A 17122-nucleotide genomic window follows, 5' to 3' on the forward strand; every position below is an offset into this window, starting at 1 on the left:
GTCTAACCCACTCAGCCATCCTGGTGTAAAGTACAATCAAGAGCCCAGTGAAATTGGAATGAGGAGCACACAGTCAGTTATTTTGGCTTTGAGTCAGAAAATATCTAAATGAGACTTGTTGACATTCAAATCAAACTTAATACAAGAATGGGGTTTCGAAGCAAGAAGACTAATAATTAAGTTGATAATGACTCAAACACCATAACTACTTAGCCATCTTTTGTGTTTTTAAACGATAAACACTTGCTGAGTCAAGGCGGAATAAGGGGAACAAAGTCAATTCTTTCAGCTTTCATCAAACAAAATTTCAAATGAGTGAAAGGACAATTGATTACATCCAAATGATAGATAACTCATACCAGGAGTGGGGTTCGAACCCACGAGGACGTATGTCCATTGGATCTTGAGTCCAACGCCTTAACCTCTCGGCCATCCTGGTGTAATAAACATAATTTCAAGGGCGCAGTCAAAATGGAATATGGAGCACACAGTTAGATCTTTTGGCTTTGATCCAGACAATATGTAAATGAAACTTGATTACATCCAAATCAAACTTTCTACCAGATGTAGGTTTGGAACAAACAAGAACATTTTAATTTCGATCATGAATCTAACGCCTTAAACACACTGACATCCAGGTGTTTCTAAAAGACTAACAAGAGCTGAGTCAAAGTAGAAGATCTTGTCATAGTCATTCCTTTCAGATTTGAGCCACGCTAATTGGAAATGAATGAAAGGTGGGTTGATTACATCCAAAGTAAGTTTTTCCAGGAATGCGGTTGGTATCCACAAGAAGATAGCATTCATTGGATTTTTATTCCAGCAGTCTAACCCACTCAGCCATCCTGGTGTAAAGTACAATCAAGAGCCCAGTGAAATTGGAATGAGGAGCACACAGTCAGTTATTTTGGCTTTGAGTCAGAAAATATCTAAATGAGACTTGTTGACATGCAAATCAAACTTAATACAAGAATGGGGTTTCGAAGCAAGAAGAATAATAATTAAGTTGATAATGACTCAAACACCATAACTACTTAGCCATCTTTTGTGTTTTTAAACGATAAACACTTGCTGAGTCAAGGCGGAATAAGGGGAACAAAGTCAATTCTTTCAGCTTTCATCAAACAAAATTTCAAATGAGTGAAAGGACAATTGATTACATCCAAATGATAGATAACTCATACCAGAAGTGGGGTTCGAACCCACGAGGACGTATGTCCATTGGATCTTAAGTCCAACGCCTTAACCTCTCGGCCATCCTGGTGTAATAAACATAATTTCAAGGGCGCAGTCAAAATGGAATATGGAGCACACAGTTACATCTTTTGGCTTTGATCCAGACAATATGTAAATGAAACTTGATTACATCCAAATCAAACTTTCTACCAGATGTAGGTTTGGACAAACAAGAACATTTTAATTTCGATCATGAGTCTAACGCCTTAAACACACTGACATCCAGGTGTTTCTAAAAGACTAACAAGAGCTGAGTCAAAGATCTTGTCATAGTCATTCCTTTCAGATTTGAGCCACGCTAATTGGAAATGAATGAAAGGTGGGTTGATTACATCCAAAGTAAGTTTCCAGGAATGCGGTTGGTATCCACAAGAAGATAGCATTCATTGGATTTTTATTCCAGCAGTCTAACCCACTCAGCCATCCTGGTGTAAAGTACAATCAAGAGCCCAGTGAAATTGGAATGAGGAGCACACAGTCAGTTATTTTGGCTTTGAGTCAGAAAATATCTAAATGAGACTTGTTGACATGCAAATCAAACTTAATACAAGAATGGGGTTTCGAAGCAAGAAGAATAATAATTAAGTTGATAATGACTCAAACACCATAACTACTTAGCCATCTTTTGTGTTTTTAAACGATAAACACTTGCTGAGTCAAGGCGGAATAAGGGGAACAAAGTCAATTCTTTCAGCTTTCATCAAACAAAATTTCAAATGAGTGAAAGGACAATTGATTACATCCAAATGATAGATAACTCATACCAGGAGTGGGGTTCGAACCCACGAGGACGTATGTCCATTGGATCTTAAGTCCAACGCCTTAACCTCTCGGCCATCCTGGTGTAATAAACATAATTTCAAGGGCGCAGTCAAAATGGAATATGGAGCACACAGTTAGATCTTTTGGCTTTGATCCAGACAATATGTAAATGAAACTTGATTACATCCAAATCAAACTTTCTACCAGATGTAGGTTTGGAACAAACAAGAACATTTTAATTTCGATCATGAGTCTAACGCCTTAAACACACTGACATCCAGGTGTTTCTAAAAGACTAACAAGAGCTGAGTCAAAGTAGAAGATCTTGTCATAGTCATTCCTTTCAGATTTGAGCCACGCTAATTGGAAATGAATGAAAGGTGGGTTGATTACATCCAAAGTAATTTTTTTCCAGGGATGTGGTTGGTATCCACAAGAAGATAGCATTCATTGGATTTTTATTCCAGCAGTCTAACCCACTCAGCCATCCTGGTGTAAAGTACAATCAAGAGCCCAGTGAAATTGGAATGAGGAGCACACAGTCAGTTATTTTGGCTTTGAGTCAGAAAATATCTAAATGAGACTTGTTGACATGCAAATCAAACTTAATACAAGAATGGGGTTTCAAGCAAGAAGAATAATAATTAAGTTGATAATGACTAAAACACCATAACTACTTAGCCATCTTTTGTGTTTTTAAACGATAAACACTTGCTGAGTCAAGGCGGAATAAGGGGAACAAAGTCAATTCTTTCAGCTTTCATCAAACAAAATTTCAAATGAGTGAAAGGACAATTGATTACATCCAAATGATAGATAACTCATACCAGGAGTGGGGTTCGAACCCACGAGGACGTATGTCCATTGGATCTTAAGTCCAACGCCTTAACCTCTCGGCCATCCTGGTGTAATAAACATAATTTCAAGGGCGCAGTCAAATGGAATATGGAGCACACAGTTAGATCTTTTGGCTTTGATCCAGACAATATGTAAATGAAACTTGATTACATCCAAATCAAACTTTCTACCAGATGTAGGTTTGGAACAAACAAGAACATTTTAATTTCGATCATGAATCTAACGCCTTAAACACACTGACATCCAGGTGTTTCTAAAAGACTAACAAGAGCTGAGTCAAAGATCTTGTCATAGTCATTCCTTTCAGATTTGAGCCACGCTAATTGGAAATGAATGAAAGGTGGGTTGATTACATCCAAAGTAAGTTTTTTCCAGGAATGCGGTTGGTATCCACAAGAAGATAGCATTCATTGGATTTTATTCCAGCAGTCTAACCCACTCAGCCATCCTGGTGTAAAGTACAATCAAGAGCCCAGTGAAATTGGAATGAGGAGCACACAGTCAGTTATTTTGGCTTTGAGTCAGAAAATATCTAAATGAGACTTGTTGACATGCAAATCAAACTTAATACAAGAATGGGGTTTCGAAGCAAGAAGAATAATAATTAAGTTGATAATGACTCAAACACCATAACTACTTAGCCATCTTTTGTGTTTTTAAACGATAAACACTTGCTGAGTCAAGGCGGAATAAGGGGAACAAAGTCAATTCTTTCAGCTTTCATCAAACAAAATTTCAAATGAGTGAAAGGACAATTGATTACATCCAAATGATAGATAACTCATACCAGGAGTGGGGTTCGAACCCACGAGGACGTATGTCCATTGGATCTTAAGTCCAACGCCTTAACCTCTCGGCCATCCTGGTGTAATAAACATAATTTCAAGGGCGCAGTCAAAATGGAATATGGAGCACACAGTTAGATCTTTTGGCTTTGATCCAGACAATATGTAAATGAAACTTGATTACATCCAAATCAAACTTTCTACCAGATGTAGGTTTGGAACAAACAAGAACATTTTAATTTCGATCATGAGTCTAACGCCTTAAACACACTGAAATCCAGGTGTTTCTAAAAGACTAACAAGAGCTGAGTCAAAGATCTTGTCATAGTCATTCCTTTCAGATTTGAGCCACGCTAATTGGAAATGAATGAAAGGTGGGTTGTTTACATCCAAAGTAAGTTTTTCCAGGGATGTGGTTGGTATCCACAAGAAGATAGCATTCATTGGATTTTTATTCCAGCAGTCTAACCCACTCAGCCATCCTGGTGTAAAGTACAATCAAGAGCCCAGTGAAATTGGAATGAGGAGCACACAGTCAGTTATTTTGGCTTTGAGTCAGAAAATATCTAAATGAGACTTGTTGACATGCAAATCAAACTTAATACAAGAATGGGGTTTCGAAGCAAGAAGAAGAATAATTAAGTTGATAATGACTCAAACACCATAACTACTTAGCCATCTTTTGTGTTTTTAAACGATAAACACTTGCTGAGTCAAGGCGGAATAAGGGGAACAAAGTCAATTCTTTCAGCTTTCATCAAACGAAATTTCAAATGAGTGAAAGGACAATTGATTACATCCAAATGATAGATAACTCATACCAGGAGTGGGGTTCGAACCCACGAGGACGTATGTCCATTGGATCTTAAGTCCAACGCCTTAACCTCTCGGCCATCCTGGTGTAATAAACATAATTTCAAGGGCGCAGTCAAAATGGAATATGGAGCACACAGTTAGATCTTTTGGCTTTGATCCAGACAATATGTAAATGAAACTTGATTACATCCAAATCAAACTTTCTACCAGATGTAGGTTTGGAACAAACAAGAACATTTTAATTTCGATCATGAGTCTAACGCCTTAAACACACTGACATCCAGGTGTTTCTAAAAGACTAACAAGAGCTGAGTCAAAGTAGAAGATCTTGTCATAGTCATTCCTTTCAGATTTGAGCCACGCTAATTGGAAATGAATGAAAGGTGGGTTGATTACATCCAAAGTAAGTTTTTTCCAGGAATGCGGTTGGTATCCACAAGAAGATAGCATTCATTGGATTTTTATTCCAGCAGTCTAACCCACTCAGCCATCCTGGTGTAAAGTACAATCAAGAGCCCAGTGAAATTGGAATGAGGAGCACACAGTCAGTTATTTTGGCTTTGAGTCAGAAAATATCTAAATGAGACTTGTTGACATGCAAATCAAACTTAATACAAGAATGGGGTTTCGAAGCAAGAAGAATAATAATTAAGTTGATAATGACTCAAACACCATAACTACTTAGCCATCTTTTGTGTTTTTAAACGATAAACACTTGCTGAGTCAAGGCGGAATAAGGGGAACAAAGTCAATTCTTTCAGCTTTCATCAAACAAAATTTCAAATGAGTGAAAGGACAATTGATTACATCCAAATGATAGATAACTCATACCAGGAGTGGGGTTCGAACCCACGAGGACGTATGTCCATTGGATCTTAAGTCCAACGCCTTAACCTCTCGGCCATCCTGGTGTAATAAACATAATTTCAAGGGCGCAGTCAAAATGGAATATGGAGCACACAGTTAGATCTTTTGGCTTTGATCCAGACAATATGTAAATGAAACTTGATTACATCCAAATCAAACTTTCTACCAGATGTAGGTTTGGAACAAACAAGAACATTTTAATTTCGATCATGAGTCTAACGCCTTAAACACACTGACATCCAGGTGTTTCTAAAAGACTAACAAGAGCTGAGTCAAAGATCTTGTCATAGTCATTCCTTTCAGATTTGAGCCACGCTAATTGGAAATGAATGAAAGGTGGGTTGATTACATCCAAAGTAAGTTTTTTCCAGGAATGCGGTTGGTATCCACAAGAAGATAGCATTCATTGGATTTTTATTCCAGCAGTCTAACCCACTCAGCCATCCTGGTGTAAAGTACAATCAAGAGCCCAGTGAAATTGGAATGAGGAGCACACAGTCAGTTATTTTGGCTTTGAGTCAGAAAATATCTAAATGAGACTTGTTGACATGCAAATCAAACTTAATACAAGAATGGGGTTTCGAAGCAAGAAGAATAATAATTAAGTTGATAATGACTCAAACACCATAACTACTTAGCCATCTTTTGTGTTTTTAAACGATAAACACTTGCTGAGTCAAGGCGGAATAAGGGGAACAAAGTCAATTCTTTCAGCTTTCATCAAACAAAATTTCAAATGAGTGAAAGGACAATTGATTACATCCAAATGATAGATAACTCATACCAGGAGTGGGGTTCGAACCCACGAGGACGTATGTCCATTGGATCTTAAGTCCAACGCCTTAACCTCTCGGCCATCCTGGTGTAATAAACATAATTTCAAGGGCGCAGTCAAAATGGAATATGGAGCACACAGTTAGATCTTTTGGCTTTGATCCAGACAATATGTAAATGAAACTTGATTACATCCAAATCAAACTTTCTACCAGATGTAGGTTTGGAACAAACAAGAACATTTTAATTTCGATCATGAATCTAACGCCTTAAACACACTGACATGCAGGTGTTTCTAAAAGACTAACAAGAGCTGAGTCAAAGATCTTGTCATAGTCATTCCTTTCAGATTTGAGCCACGCTAATTGGAAATGAATGAAAGGTGGGTTGTTTACATCCAAAGTAAGTTTTTCCAGGGATGCGGTTGGTATCCACAAGAAGATAGCATTCATTGGATTTTTATTCCAGCAGTCTAACCCACTCAGCCATCCTGGTGTAAAGTACAATCAAGAGCCCAGTGAAATTGGAATGAGGAGCACACAGTCAGTTATTTTGGCTTTGAGTCAGAAAATATCTAAATGAGACTTGTTGACATGCAAATCAAACTTAATACAAGAATGGGGTTTCAAGCAAGAAGAATAATAATTAAGTTGATAATGACTCAAACACCATAACTACTTAGCCATCTTTTGTGTTTTTAAACGATAAACACTTGCTGAGTCAAGGCGGAATAAGGGGAACAAAGTCAATTCTTTCAGCTTTCATCAAACAAAATTTCAAATGAGTGAAAGGACAATTGATTACATCCAAATGATAGATAACTCATACCAGGAGTGGGGTTCGAACCCACGAGGACGTATGTCCATTGGATCTTAAGTCCAACGCCTTAACCTCTCGGCCATCCTGGTGTAATAAACATACTTACAAGGGCGCAGTCAAAATGGAATATGGAGCACACAGTTAGATCTTTTGGCTTTGATCCAGACAATATGTAAATGAAACTTGATTACATTCAAATCAAACTTTCTACCAGATGTAGGTTTGGAACAAACAAGAACATTTTAATTTCGATCATGAATCTAACGCCTTAAACACACTGACATCCAGGTGTTTCTAAAAGACTAACAAGAGCTGAGTCAAAGATCTTGTCATAGTCATTCCTTTCAGATTTGAGCCAAGCTAATTGGAAATGAATGAAAGGTGGGTTGATTACATCCAAAGTAAGTTTTTTCCAGGGATGTGGTTGGTATCCACAAGAAGATAGCATTCATTGGATTTTTATTCCAGCAGTCTAACCCACTCAGCCATCCTGGTGTAAAGTACAATCAAGAGCCCAGTGAAATTGGAATGAGGAGCACACAGTCAGTTATTTTGGCTTTGAGTCAGAAAATATCTAAATGAGACTTGTTGACATGCAAATCAAACTTAATACAAGAATGGGGTTTCGAAGCAAGAAGAATAATAATTAAGTTGATAATGACTCAAACACCATAACTACTTAGCCATCTTTTGTGTTTTTAAACGATAAACACTTGCTGAGTCAAGGCGGAATAAGGGGAACAAAGTCAATTCTTTCAGCTTTCATCAAACTAAATTTCAAATGAGTGAAAGGACAATTGATTACATCCAAATGATAGATAACTCATACCAGGAGTGGGGTTCGAACCCACGAGGACGTATGTCCATTGGATCTTAAGTCCAACGCCTTAACCTCTCGGCCATCCTGGTGTAATAAACATAATTTCAAGGGCGCAGTCAAAATGGAATATGGAGCACACAGTTAGATCTTTTGGCTTTGATCCAGACAATATGTAAATGAAACTTGATTACATCCAAATCAAACTTTCTACCAGATGTAGGTTTGGAACAAACAAGAACATTTTAATTTCGATCATGAGTCTAACGCCTTAAACACACTGAAATCCAGGTGTTTCTAAAAGACTAACAAGAGCTGAGTCAAAGATCTTGTCATAGTCATTCCTTTCAGATTTGAGCCACGCTAATTGGAAATGAATGAAAGGTGGGTTGTTTACATCCAAAGTAAGTTTTTCCAGGGATGTGGTTGGTATCCACAAGAAGATAGCATTCATTGGATTTTTATTCCAGCAGTCTAACCCACTCAGCCATCCTGGTGTAAAGTACAATCAAGAGCCCAGTGAAATTGGAATGAGGAGCACACAGTCAGTTATTTTGGCTTTGAGTCAGAAAATATCTAAATGAGACTTGTTGACATGCAAATCAAACTTAATACAAGAATGGGGTTTCGAAGCAAGAAGAATAATAATTAAGTTGATAATGACTCAAACACCATAACTACTTAGCCATCTTTTGTGTTTTTAAATGATAAACACTTGCTGAGTCAAGGCGGAATAAGGGGAACAAAGTCAATTCTTTCAGCTTTCATCAAAATAAATTTCAAATGAGTGAAAGGACAATTGATTACATCCAAATGATAGATAACTCATACCAGGAGTGGGGTTCGAACCCACGAGGACGTATGTCCATTGGATCTTAAGTCCAACGCCTTAACCTCTCGGCCATCCTGGTGTAATAAACATAATTTCAAGGGCGCAGTCAAAATGGAATATGGAGCACACAGTTAGATCTTTTGGCTTTGATCCAGACAATATGTAAATGAAACTTGATTACATCCAAATCAAACTTTCTACCAGATGTAGGTTTGGAACAAACAAGAACATTTTAATTTCGATCATGAGTCTAACGCCTTAAACACACTGACATCCAGGTGTTTCTAAAAGACTAACAAGAGCTGAGTCAAAGATCTTGTCATAGTCATTCCTTTCAGATTTGAGCCACGCTAATTGGAAATGAATGAAAGGTGGGTGGTGTTTACATCCAAAGTAAGTTTTTCCAGGGATGTGGTTGGTATCCACAAGAAGATAGCATTCATTGGATTTTTATTCCAGCAGTCTAACCCACTCAGCCATCCTGGTGTAAAGTACAATCAAGAGCCCAGTGAAATTGGAATGAGGAGCACACAGTCAGTTATTTAGGCTTTTAGTGAGAAAATATGTAAATGAGACTTGTTGACATGCAAATCAAACTTAATACAAGAATGGGGTTTCGAAGCAAGAATAATAATAATTAAGTTGATAATGACTCAAACACCATAACTACTTAGCCATCTTTTGTGTTTTTAAACGATAAACACTTGCTGAGTCAAGGCGGAATAAGGGGAACAAAGTCAATTCTTTCAACTTTCATCAAACTAAATTTCGAATGAGTGAAAGGACAATTGATTACTTCCAAATGATAGATAACTCATACCAGGAGTGGGGTTCGAAAAAAAGAGGACATACGTCTATTGGATCGTAAGTCCAACGCCTTAACCTCTCGGCCATCCTGGTGTAATAAACATACTTTCAAGGGCGCAGTCAAAATGGAATATGGAGCACACAGTTAGATCTTTTGGCTTTGATCCAGACAATATGTAAATGAAACTTGATTACATCCAAATCAAACTTTCTACCAGATGTAGGTTTGGAACAAACAAGAACATTTTAATTTCGATCATGAGTCTAACGCCTTAAACACACTGACATCCAGGTGTTTCTAAAAGACTAACAAGAGCTGAGTCAAAGATCTTGTCATAGTCATTCCTTTCAGATTTGAGCCACGCTAATTGGAAATGAATGAAAGGTGGGTTGATTACATCCAAAGTAAGTTTTTTCCAGGAATGCGGTTGGTATCCACAAGAAGATAGCATTCATTGGATTTTTATTCCAGCAGTCTAACCCACTCAGCCATCCTGGTGTAAAGTACAATCAAGAGCCCAGTGAAATTGGAATGAGGAGCACACAGTCAGTTATTTTGGCTTTGAGTCAGAAAATATCTAAATGAGACTTGTTGACATGCAAATCAAACTTAATACAAGAATGGGGTTTCAAGCAAGAAGAAGAATAATTAAGTTGATAATGACTCAAACACCATAACTACTTAGCCATCTTTTGTGTTTTTAAACGATAAACACTTGCTGAGTCAAGGCGGAATAAGGGGAACAAAGTCAACTCTTTCAGCTTTCATCAAAAGAAATTTCAAATGAGTGAAAGGACAATTGATTACATCCAAATGATAGATAACTCATACCAGGAGTGGGGTTCGAACCCACGAGGACGTATGTCCATTGGATCTTAAGTCCAACGCCTTAACCTCTCGGCCATCCTGGTGTAATAAACATAATTTCAAGGGCGCAGTCAAAATGGAATATGGAGCACACAGTTAGATCTTTTGGCTTTGATCCAGACAATATGTAAATGAAACTTGATTACATCCAAATCAAACTTTCTACCAGATGTAGGTTTGGAACAAACAAGAACATTTTAATTTCGATCATGAGTCTAACGCCTTAAACACACTGAAATCCAGGTGTTTCTAAAAGACTAACAAGAGCTGAGTCAAAGATCTTGTCATAGTCATTCCTTTCAGATTTGAGCCACGCTAATTGGAAATGAATGAAAGGTGGGTTGATTACATCCAAAGTAAGTTTTTTCCAGGAATGCGGTTGGTATCCACAAGAAGATAGCATTCATTGGATTTTTATTCCAGCAGTCTAACCCACTCAGCCATCCTGGTGTAAAGTACAATCAAGAGCCCAGTGAAATTGGAATGAGGAGCACACAGTCAGTTATTTTGGCTTTGAGTCAGAAAATATCTAAATGAGACTTGTTGACATGCAAATCAAACTTAATACAAGAATGGGGTTTCGAAGCAAGAAGAATAATAATTAAGTTGATAATGACTCAAACACCATAACTACTTAGCCATCTTTTGTGTTTTTAAACGATAAACACTTGCTGAGTCAAGGCGGAATAAGGGGAACAAAGTCAACTCTTTCAGCTTTCATCAAAAGAAATTTCAAATGAGTGAAAGGACAATTGATTACATCCAAATGATAGATAACTCATACCAGGAGTGGGGTTCGAACCCACGAGGACGTATGTCCATTGGATCTTAAGTCCAACGCCTTAACCTCTCGGCCATCCTGGTGTAATAAACATAATTTCAAGGGCGCAGTCAAAATGGAATATGGAGCACACAGTTAGATCTTTTGGCTTTGATCCAGACAATATGTAAATGAAACTTGATTACATCCAAATCAAACTTTCTACCAGATGTAGGTTTGGAACAAACAAGAACATTTTAATTTCGATCATGAGTCTAACGCCTTAAACACACTGACATCCAGGTGTTTCTAAAAGACTAACAAGAGCTGAGTCAAAGTAGAAGATCTTGTCATAGTCATTCCTTTCAGATTTGAGCCACGCTAATTGGAAATGAATGAAAGGTGGGTTGATTACATCCAAAGTAAGTTTTTCCAGGATGTGGTTGGTATCCACAAGAAGATAGCATTCATTGGATTTTTATTCCAGCAGTCTAACCCACTCAGCCATCCTGGTGTAAAGTACAATCAAGAGCCCAGTGAAATTGGAATGAGGAGCACACAGTCAGTTATTTTGGCTTTGAGTCAGAAAATATCTAAATGAGACTTGTTGACATGCAAATCAAACTTAATACAAGAATGGGGTTTCAAGCAAGAAGAATAATAATTAAGTTGATAATGACTCAAACACCATAACTACTTAGCCATCTTTTGTGTTTTTAAATGATAAACACTTGCTGAGTCAAGGCGGAATAAGGGGAACAAAGTCAATTCTTTCAGCTTTCATCAAAAGAAATTTCAAATGAGTGAAAGGACAACTGATTACATCCAAATGATAGATAACTCATACCAGGAGTGGGGTTCGAACCCACGAGGACGTATGTCCATTGGATCTTAAGTCCAACGCCTTAACCTCTCGGCCATCCTGGTGTAATAAACATAATTTCAAGGGCGCAGTCAAAATGGAATATGGAACACACAGTTAGATCTTTTGGCTTTGATCCAGACAATATGTAAATGAAACTTGATTACATCCAAATCAAACTTTCTACCAGATGTAGGTTTGGAACAAACAAGAACATTTTAATTTCGATCATGAGTCTAACGCCTTAAACACACTGACATCCAGGTGTTTCTAAAAGACTAACAAGAGCTGAGTCAAAAGATCTTGTCATAGTCATTCCTTTCAGATTTGAGCCACGCTAATTGGAAATGAATGAAAGGTGGGTTGATTCCATCCAAAGTAAGTTTTTTCCAGGAATGCGGTTGGTATCCACAAGAAGATAGCATTCATTGGATTTTTATTCCAGCAGTCTAACCCACTCAGCCATCCTGGTGTAAAGTACAATCAAGAGCCCAGTGAAATTGGAATGAGGAGCACACAGTCAGTTATTTTGGCTTTGAGTCAGAAAATATCTAAATGAGACTTGTTGACATGCAAATCAAACTTAATACAAGAATGGGGTTTCGAAGCAAGAAGAAGAATAATTAAGTTGATAATGACTCAAACACCATAACTACTTAGCCATCTTTTGTGTTTTTAAACGATAAACACTTGCTGAGTCAAGGCGGAATAAGGGGAACAAAGTCAACTCTTTCAGCTTTCATCAAAAGAAATTTCAAATGAGTGAAAGGACAATTGATTACATCCAAATGATAGATAACTCATACCAGGAGTGGGGTTCGAACCCACGAGGACGTATGTCCATTGGATCTTAAGTCCAACGCCTTAACCTCTCGGCCATCCTGGTGTAATAAACATAATTTCAAGGGCGCAGTCAAAATGGAATATGGAGCACACAGTTAGATCTTTTGGCTTTGATCCAGACAATATGTAAATGAAACTTGATTACATCCAAATCAAACTTTCTACCAGATGTAGGTTTGGAACAAACAAGAACATTTTAATTTCGATCATGAGTCTAACGCCTTAAACACACTGACATCCAGGTGTTTCTAAAAGACTAACAAGAGCTGAGTCAAAAGATCTTGTCATAGTCATTCCTTTCAGATTTGAGCCACGCTAATTGGAAATGAATGAAAGGTGGGTTGATTACATCCAAAGTAAGTTTTTTCCAGGAATGCGGTTGGTATCCACAAGAAGATAGCATTCATTGGATTTTTATTCCAGCAGTCTAACCCACTCAGCCATCCTGGTGTAAAGTACAATCAAGAGCCCAGTGAAATTGGAATGAGGAGCACACAGTCAGTTATTTTGGCTTTGAGTCAGAAAATATCTAAATGAGACTTGTTGACATGCAAATCAAACTTAATACAAGAATGGGGTTTCAAGCAAGAAGAATAATAATTAAGTTGATAATGACTCAAACACCATAACTACTTAGCCATCTTTTGTGTTTTTAAACGATAAACACTTGCTGAGTCAAGGCGGAATAAGGGGAACAAAGTCAACTCTTTCAGCTTTCATCAAAAGAAATTTCAAATGAGTGAAAGGACAATTGATTACATCCAAATGATAGATAACTCATACCAGGAGTGGGGTTCGAACCCACGAGGACGTATGTCCATTGGATCTTAAGTCCAACGCCTTAACCTCTCGGCCATCCTGGTGTAATAAACATAATTTCAAGGGCGCAGTCAAAATGGAATATGGAGCACACAGTTAGATCTTTTGGCTTTGATCCAGACAATATGTAAATGAAACTTGATTACATCCAAATCAAACTTTCTACCAGATGTAGGTTTGGAACAAACAAGAACATTTTAATTTCGATCATGAGTCTAACGCCTTAAACACACTGAAATCCAGGTGTTTCTAAAAGACTAACAAGAGCTGAGTCAAAGATCTTGTCATAGTCATTCCTTTCAGATTTGAGCCACGCTAATTGGAAATGAATGAAAGGTGGGTTGTTTACATCCAAAGTAAGTTTTTCCAGGGATGTGGTTGGTATCCACAAGAAGATAGCATTCATTGGATTTTTATTCCAGCAGTCTAACCCACTCAGCCATCCTGGTGTAAAGTACAATCAAGAGCCCAGTGAAATTGGAATGAGGAGCACACAGTCAGTTATTTTGGCTTTGAGTCAGAAAATATCTAAATGAGACTTGTTGACATGCAAATCAAACTTAATACAAGAATGGGGGTTTCGAAGCAAGAAGAGTAATACTTAAGTTGATAATGACTCAAACACCATAACTACTTAGCCATCTTTTGTGTTTTTAAACGATAAACACTTGCTGAGTCAAGGCGGAATAAGGGGAACAAAGTCAACTCTTTCAGCTTTCATCAAAAGAAATTTCAAATGAGTGAAAGGACAATTGATTACATCCAAATGATAGATAACTCATACCAGGAGTGGGGTTCGAACCCACGAGGACGTATGTCCATTGGATCTTAAGTCCAACGCCTTAACCTCTCGGCCATCCTGGTGTAATAAACATAATTTCAAGGGCGCAGTCAAAATGGAATATGGAGCACACAGTTAGATCTTTTGGCTTTGATCCAGACAATATGTAAATGAAACTTGATTACATCCAAATCAAACTTTCTACCAGATGTAGGTTTGGAACAAACAAGAACATTTTAATTTCGATCATGAGTCTAACGCCTTAAACACACTGACATCCAGGTGTTTCTAAAAGACTAACAAGAGCTGAGTCAAAGTAGAAGATCTTGTCATAGTCATTCCTTTCAGATTTGAGCCACGCTAATTGGAAATGAATGAAAGGTGGGTTGATTACATCCAAAGTAAGTTTTTTCCAGGAATGCGGTTGGTATCCACAAGAAGATAGCATTCATTGGATTTTTATTCCAGCAGTCTAACCCACTCAGCCATCCTGGTGTAAAGTACAATCAAGAGCCCAGTGAAATTGGAATGAGGAGCACACAGTCAGTTATTTTGGCTTTGAGTCAGAAAATATCTAAATGAGACTTGTTGACATGCAAATCAAACTTAATACAAGAATGGGGTTTCGAAGCAAGAAGAATAATAATTAAGTTGATAATGACTCAAACACCATAACTACTTAGCCATCTTTTGTGTTTTTAAACGATAAACACTTGCTGAGTCAAGGCGGAATAAGGGGAACAAAGTCAATTCTTTCAGCTTTCATCAAAAGAAATTTCAAATGAGTGAAAGGACAATTGATTACATCCAAATGATAGATAACTCATACCAGGAGTGGGGTTCGAACCCACGAGGACGTATGTCCATTGGATCTTAAGTCCAACGCCTTAACCTCTCGGCCATCCTGGTGTAATAAACATAATTTCAAGGGCGCAGTCAAAATGGAATATGGAGCACACAGTTAGATCTTTTGGCTTTGATCCAGACAATATGTAAATGAAACTTGATTACATCCAAATCAAACTTTCTACCAGATGTAGGTTTGGAACAAACAAGAACATTTTAATTTCGATCATGAGTCTAACGCCTTAAACACACTGACATCCAGGTGTTTCTAAAAGACTAACAAGAGCTGAGTCAAAGTAGAAGATCTTGTCATAGTCATTCCTTTCAGATTTGAGCCACGCTAATTGGAAATGAATGAAAGGTGGGTTGATTACATCCAAAGTAAGTTTTTTCCAGGAATGCGGTTGGTATCCACAAGAAGATAGCATTCATTGGATTTTTATTCCAGCAGTCTAACCCACTCAGCCATCCTGGTGTAAAGTACAATCAAGAGCCCAGTGAAATTGGAATGAGGAGCACACAGTCAGTTATTTTGGCTTTGAGTCAGAAAATATCTAAATGAGACTTGTTGACATGCAAATCAAACTTAATACAAGAATGGGGTTTCGAAGCAAGAAGAATAATAATTAAGTTGATAATGACTCAAACACCATAACTACTTAGCCATCTTTTGTGTTTTTAAATGATAAACACTTGCTGAGTCAAGGCGGAATAAGGGGAACAAAGTCAATTCTTTCAGCTTTCATCAAAAGAAATTTCAAATGAGTGAAAGGACAACTGATTACATCCAAATGATAGATAACTCATACCAGGAGTGGGGTTCGAACCCACGAGGACGTATGTCCATTGGATCTTAAGTCCAACGCCTTAACCTCTCGGCCATCCTGGTGTAATAAACATAATTTCAAGGGCGCAGTCAAAATGGAATATGGAGCACACAGTTAGATCTTTTGGCTTTGATCCAGACAATATGTAAATGAAACTTGATTACATCCAAATCAAACTTTCTACCAGATGTAGGTTTGGAACAAACAAGAACATTTTAATTTCGATCATGAGTCTAACGCCTTAAACACACTGACATCCAGGTGTTTCTAAAAGACTAACAAGAGCTGAGTCAAAGTAGAAGATCTTGTCATAGTCATTCCTTTCAGATTTGAGCCACGCTAATTGGAAATGAATGAAAGGTGGGTTGATTACATCCAAAGTAAGTTTTTTCCAGGAATGCGGTTGGTATCCACAAGAAGATAGCATTCATTGGATTTTTATTCCAGCAGTCTAACCCACTCAGCCATCCTGGTGTAAAGTACAATCAAGAGCCCAGTGAAATTGGAATGAGGAGCACACAGTCAGTTATTTTGGCTTTGAGTCAGAAAATATCTAAATGAGACTTGTTGACATGCAAATCAAACTTAATACAAGAATGGGGTTTCGAAGCAAGAAGAATAATAATTAAGTTGATAATGACTCAAACACCATAACTACTTAGCCATCTTTTGTGTTTTTAAACGATAAACACTTGCTGAGTCAAGGCGGAATAAGGGGAACAAAGTCAATTCTTTCAGCTTTCATCAAACAAAATTTCAAATGAGTGAAAGGACAATTGATTACATCCAAATGATAGATAACTCATACCAGAAGTGGGGTTTTAACCCACGAGGACATATGTCCATTGGATCTTGAGTCCAACGCCTTAACCTCTCGGCCATCCTGGTGTAATAAACATAATTTCAAGGGCGCAGTCAAATGGAATATGGAGCACACAGTTAGATCTTTTGGCTTTGATCCAGACAATATGTAAATGAAACTTGATTACATCCAAATCAAACTTTCTACCAGATGTAGGTTTGGAACAAACAAGAACATTTTAATTTCGATCATGAGTCTAACGCCTTAAACACACTGACATCCAGGTGTTTCTAAAAGACTAACAAGAGCTGAGTCAAAGTAGAAGATCTTGTCATAGTCAT

At 37.6% G+C, this 17122-nt stretch overlaps 20 non-coding genes across 20 annotated transcripts; all 20 read right to left on the bottom strand.

Moving 5' to 3' along the window:
* Positions 1 to 356: 356 nt before the first annotated feature.
* On the bottom strand, positions 357 to 439 carry trnal-caa (transfer RNA leucine (anticodon CAA)). Its single transcript has one exon. It is a non-coding gene; the product is annotated as a tRNA-Leu (tRNA).
* Positions 440 to 1181: 742 nt separating this feature from the next.
* Positions 1182 to 1264, bottom strand: trnal-uaa (transfer RNA leucine (anticodon UAA)). Its single transcript has one exon. It is a non-coding gene; the product is annotated as a tRNA-Leu (tRNA).
* Positions 1265 to 1997: 733 nt separating this feature from the next.
* On the bottom strand, positions 1998 to 2080 carry trnal-uaa (transfer RNA leucine (anticodon UAA)). The gene has a single exon. It is a non-coding gene; the product is annotated as a tRNA-Leu (tRNA).
* Positions 2081 to 2822: 742 nt separating this feature from the next.
* On the bottom strand, positions 2823 to 2905 carry trnal-uaa (transfer RNA leucine (anticodon UAA)). The gene has a single exon. It is a non-coding gene; the product is annotated as a tRNA-Leu (tRNA).
* Positions 2906 to 3640: 735 nt separating this feature from the next.
* Positions 3641 to 3723, bottom strand: trnal-uaa (transfer RNA leucine (anticodon UAA)). Its single transcript has one exon. It is a non-coding gene; the product is annotated as a tRNA-Leu (tRNA).
* Positions 3724 to 4459: 736 nt separating this feature from the next.
* On the bottom strand, positions 4460 to 4542 carry trnal-uaa (transfer RNA leucine (anticodon UAA)). The gene has a single exon. It is a non-coding gene; the product is annotated as a tRNA-Leu (tRNA).
* Positions 4543 to 5285: 743 nt separating this feature from the next.
* Positions 5286 to 5368, bottom strand: trnal-uaa (transfer RNA leucine (anticodon UAA)). The gene has a single exon. It is a non-coding gene; the product is annotated as a tRNA-Leu (tRNA).
* Positions 5369 to 6105: 737 nt separating this feature from the next.
* On the bottom strand, positions 6106 to 6188 carry trnal-uaa (transfer RNA leucine (anticodon UAA)). The gene has a single exon. It is a non-coding gene; the product is annotated as a tRNA-Leu (tRNA).
* Positions 6189 to 6923: 735 nt separating this feature from the next.
* On the bottom strand, positions 6924 to 7006 carry trnal-uaa (transfer RNA leucine (anticodon UAA)). The gene has a single exon. It is a non-coding gene; the product is annotated as a tRNA-Leu (tRNA).
* Positions 7007 to 7743: 737 nt separating this feature from the next.
* Positions 7744 to 7826, bottom strand: trnal-uaa (transfer RNA leucine (anticodon UAA)). The gene has a single exon. It is a non-coding gene; the product is annotated as a tRNA-Leu (tRNA).
* Positions 7827 to 8562: 736 nt separating this feature from the next.
* trnal-uaa (transfer RNA leucine (anticodon UAA)) lies at positions 8563 to 8645 on the bottom strand. Its single transcript has one exon. It is a non-coding gene; the product is annotated as a tRNA-Leu (tRNA).
* A 1557-nt stretch (positions 8646 to 10202) lies between these two features.
* Positions 10203 to 10285, bottom strand: trnal-uaa (transfer RNA leucine (anticodon UAA)). The gene has a single exon. It is a non-coding gene; the product is annotated as a tRNA-Leu (tRNA).
* Positions 10286 to 11022: 737 nt separating this feature from the next.
* On the bottom strand, positions 11023 to 11105 carry trnal-uaa (transfer RNA leucine (anticodon UAA)). Its single transcript has one exon. It is a non-coding gene; the product is annotated as a tRNA-Leu (tRNA).
* Positions 11106 to 11845: 740 nt separating this feature from the next.
* On the bottom strand, positions 11846 to 11928 carry trnal-uaa (transfer RNA leucine (anticodon UAA)). The gene has a single exon. It is a non-coding gene; the product is annotated as a tRNA-Leu (tRNA).
* A 738-nt stretch (positions 11929 to 12666) lies between these two features.
* trnal-uaa (transfer RNA leucine (anticodon UAA)) lies at positions 12667 to 12749 on the bottom strand. The gene has a single exon. It is a non-coding gene; the product is annotated as a tRNA-Leu (tRNA).
* Positions 12750 to 13486: 737 nt separating this feature from the next.
* On the bottom strand, positions 13487 to 13569 carry trnal-uaa (transfer RNA leucine (anticodon UAA)). The gene has a single exon. It is a non-coding gene; the product is annotated as a tRNA-Leu (tRNA).
* Positions 13570 to 14306: 737 nt separating this feature from the next.
* trnal-uaa (transfer RNA leucine (anticodon UAA)) lies at positions 14307 to 14389 on the bottom strand. Its single transcript has one exon. It is a non-coding gene; the product is annotated as a tRNA-Leu (tRNA).
* A 743-nt stretch (positions 14390 to 15132) lies between these two features.
* On the bottom strand, positions 15133 to 15215 carry trnal-uaa (transfer RNA leucine (anticodon UAA)). The gene has a single exon. It is a non-coding gene; the product is annotated as a tRNA-Leu (tRNA).
* Positions 15216 to 15958: 743 nt separating this feature from the next.
* trnal-uaa (transfer RNA leucine (anticodon UAA)) lies at positions 15959 to 16041 on the bottom strand. Its single transcript has one exon. It is a non-coding gene; the product is annotated as a tRNA-Leu (tRNA).
* A 743-nt stretch (positions 16042 to 16784) lies between these two features.
* On the bottom strand, positions 16785 to 16867 carry trnal-caa (transfer RNA leucine (anticodon CAA)). Its single transcript has one exon. It is a non-coding gene; the product is annotated as a tRNA-Leu (tRNA).
* Positions 16868 to 17122: the final 255 nt, after the last annotated feature.

This window comes from Oncorhynchus nerka, linkage group LG4, assembly GCF_034236695.1.
Source record: "Oncorhynchus nerka isolate Pitt River linkage group LG4, Oner_Uvic_2.0, whole genome shotgun sequence".
Classification (NCBI taxonomy): Eukaryota; Metazoa; Chordata; class Actinopteri; order Salmoniformes; family Salmonidae; genus Oncorhynchus; species Oncorhynchus nerka.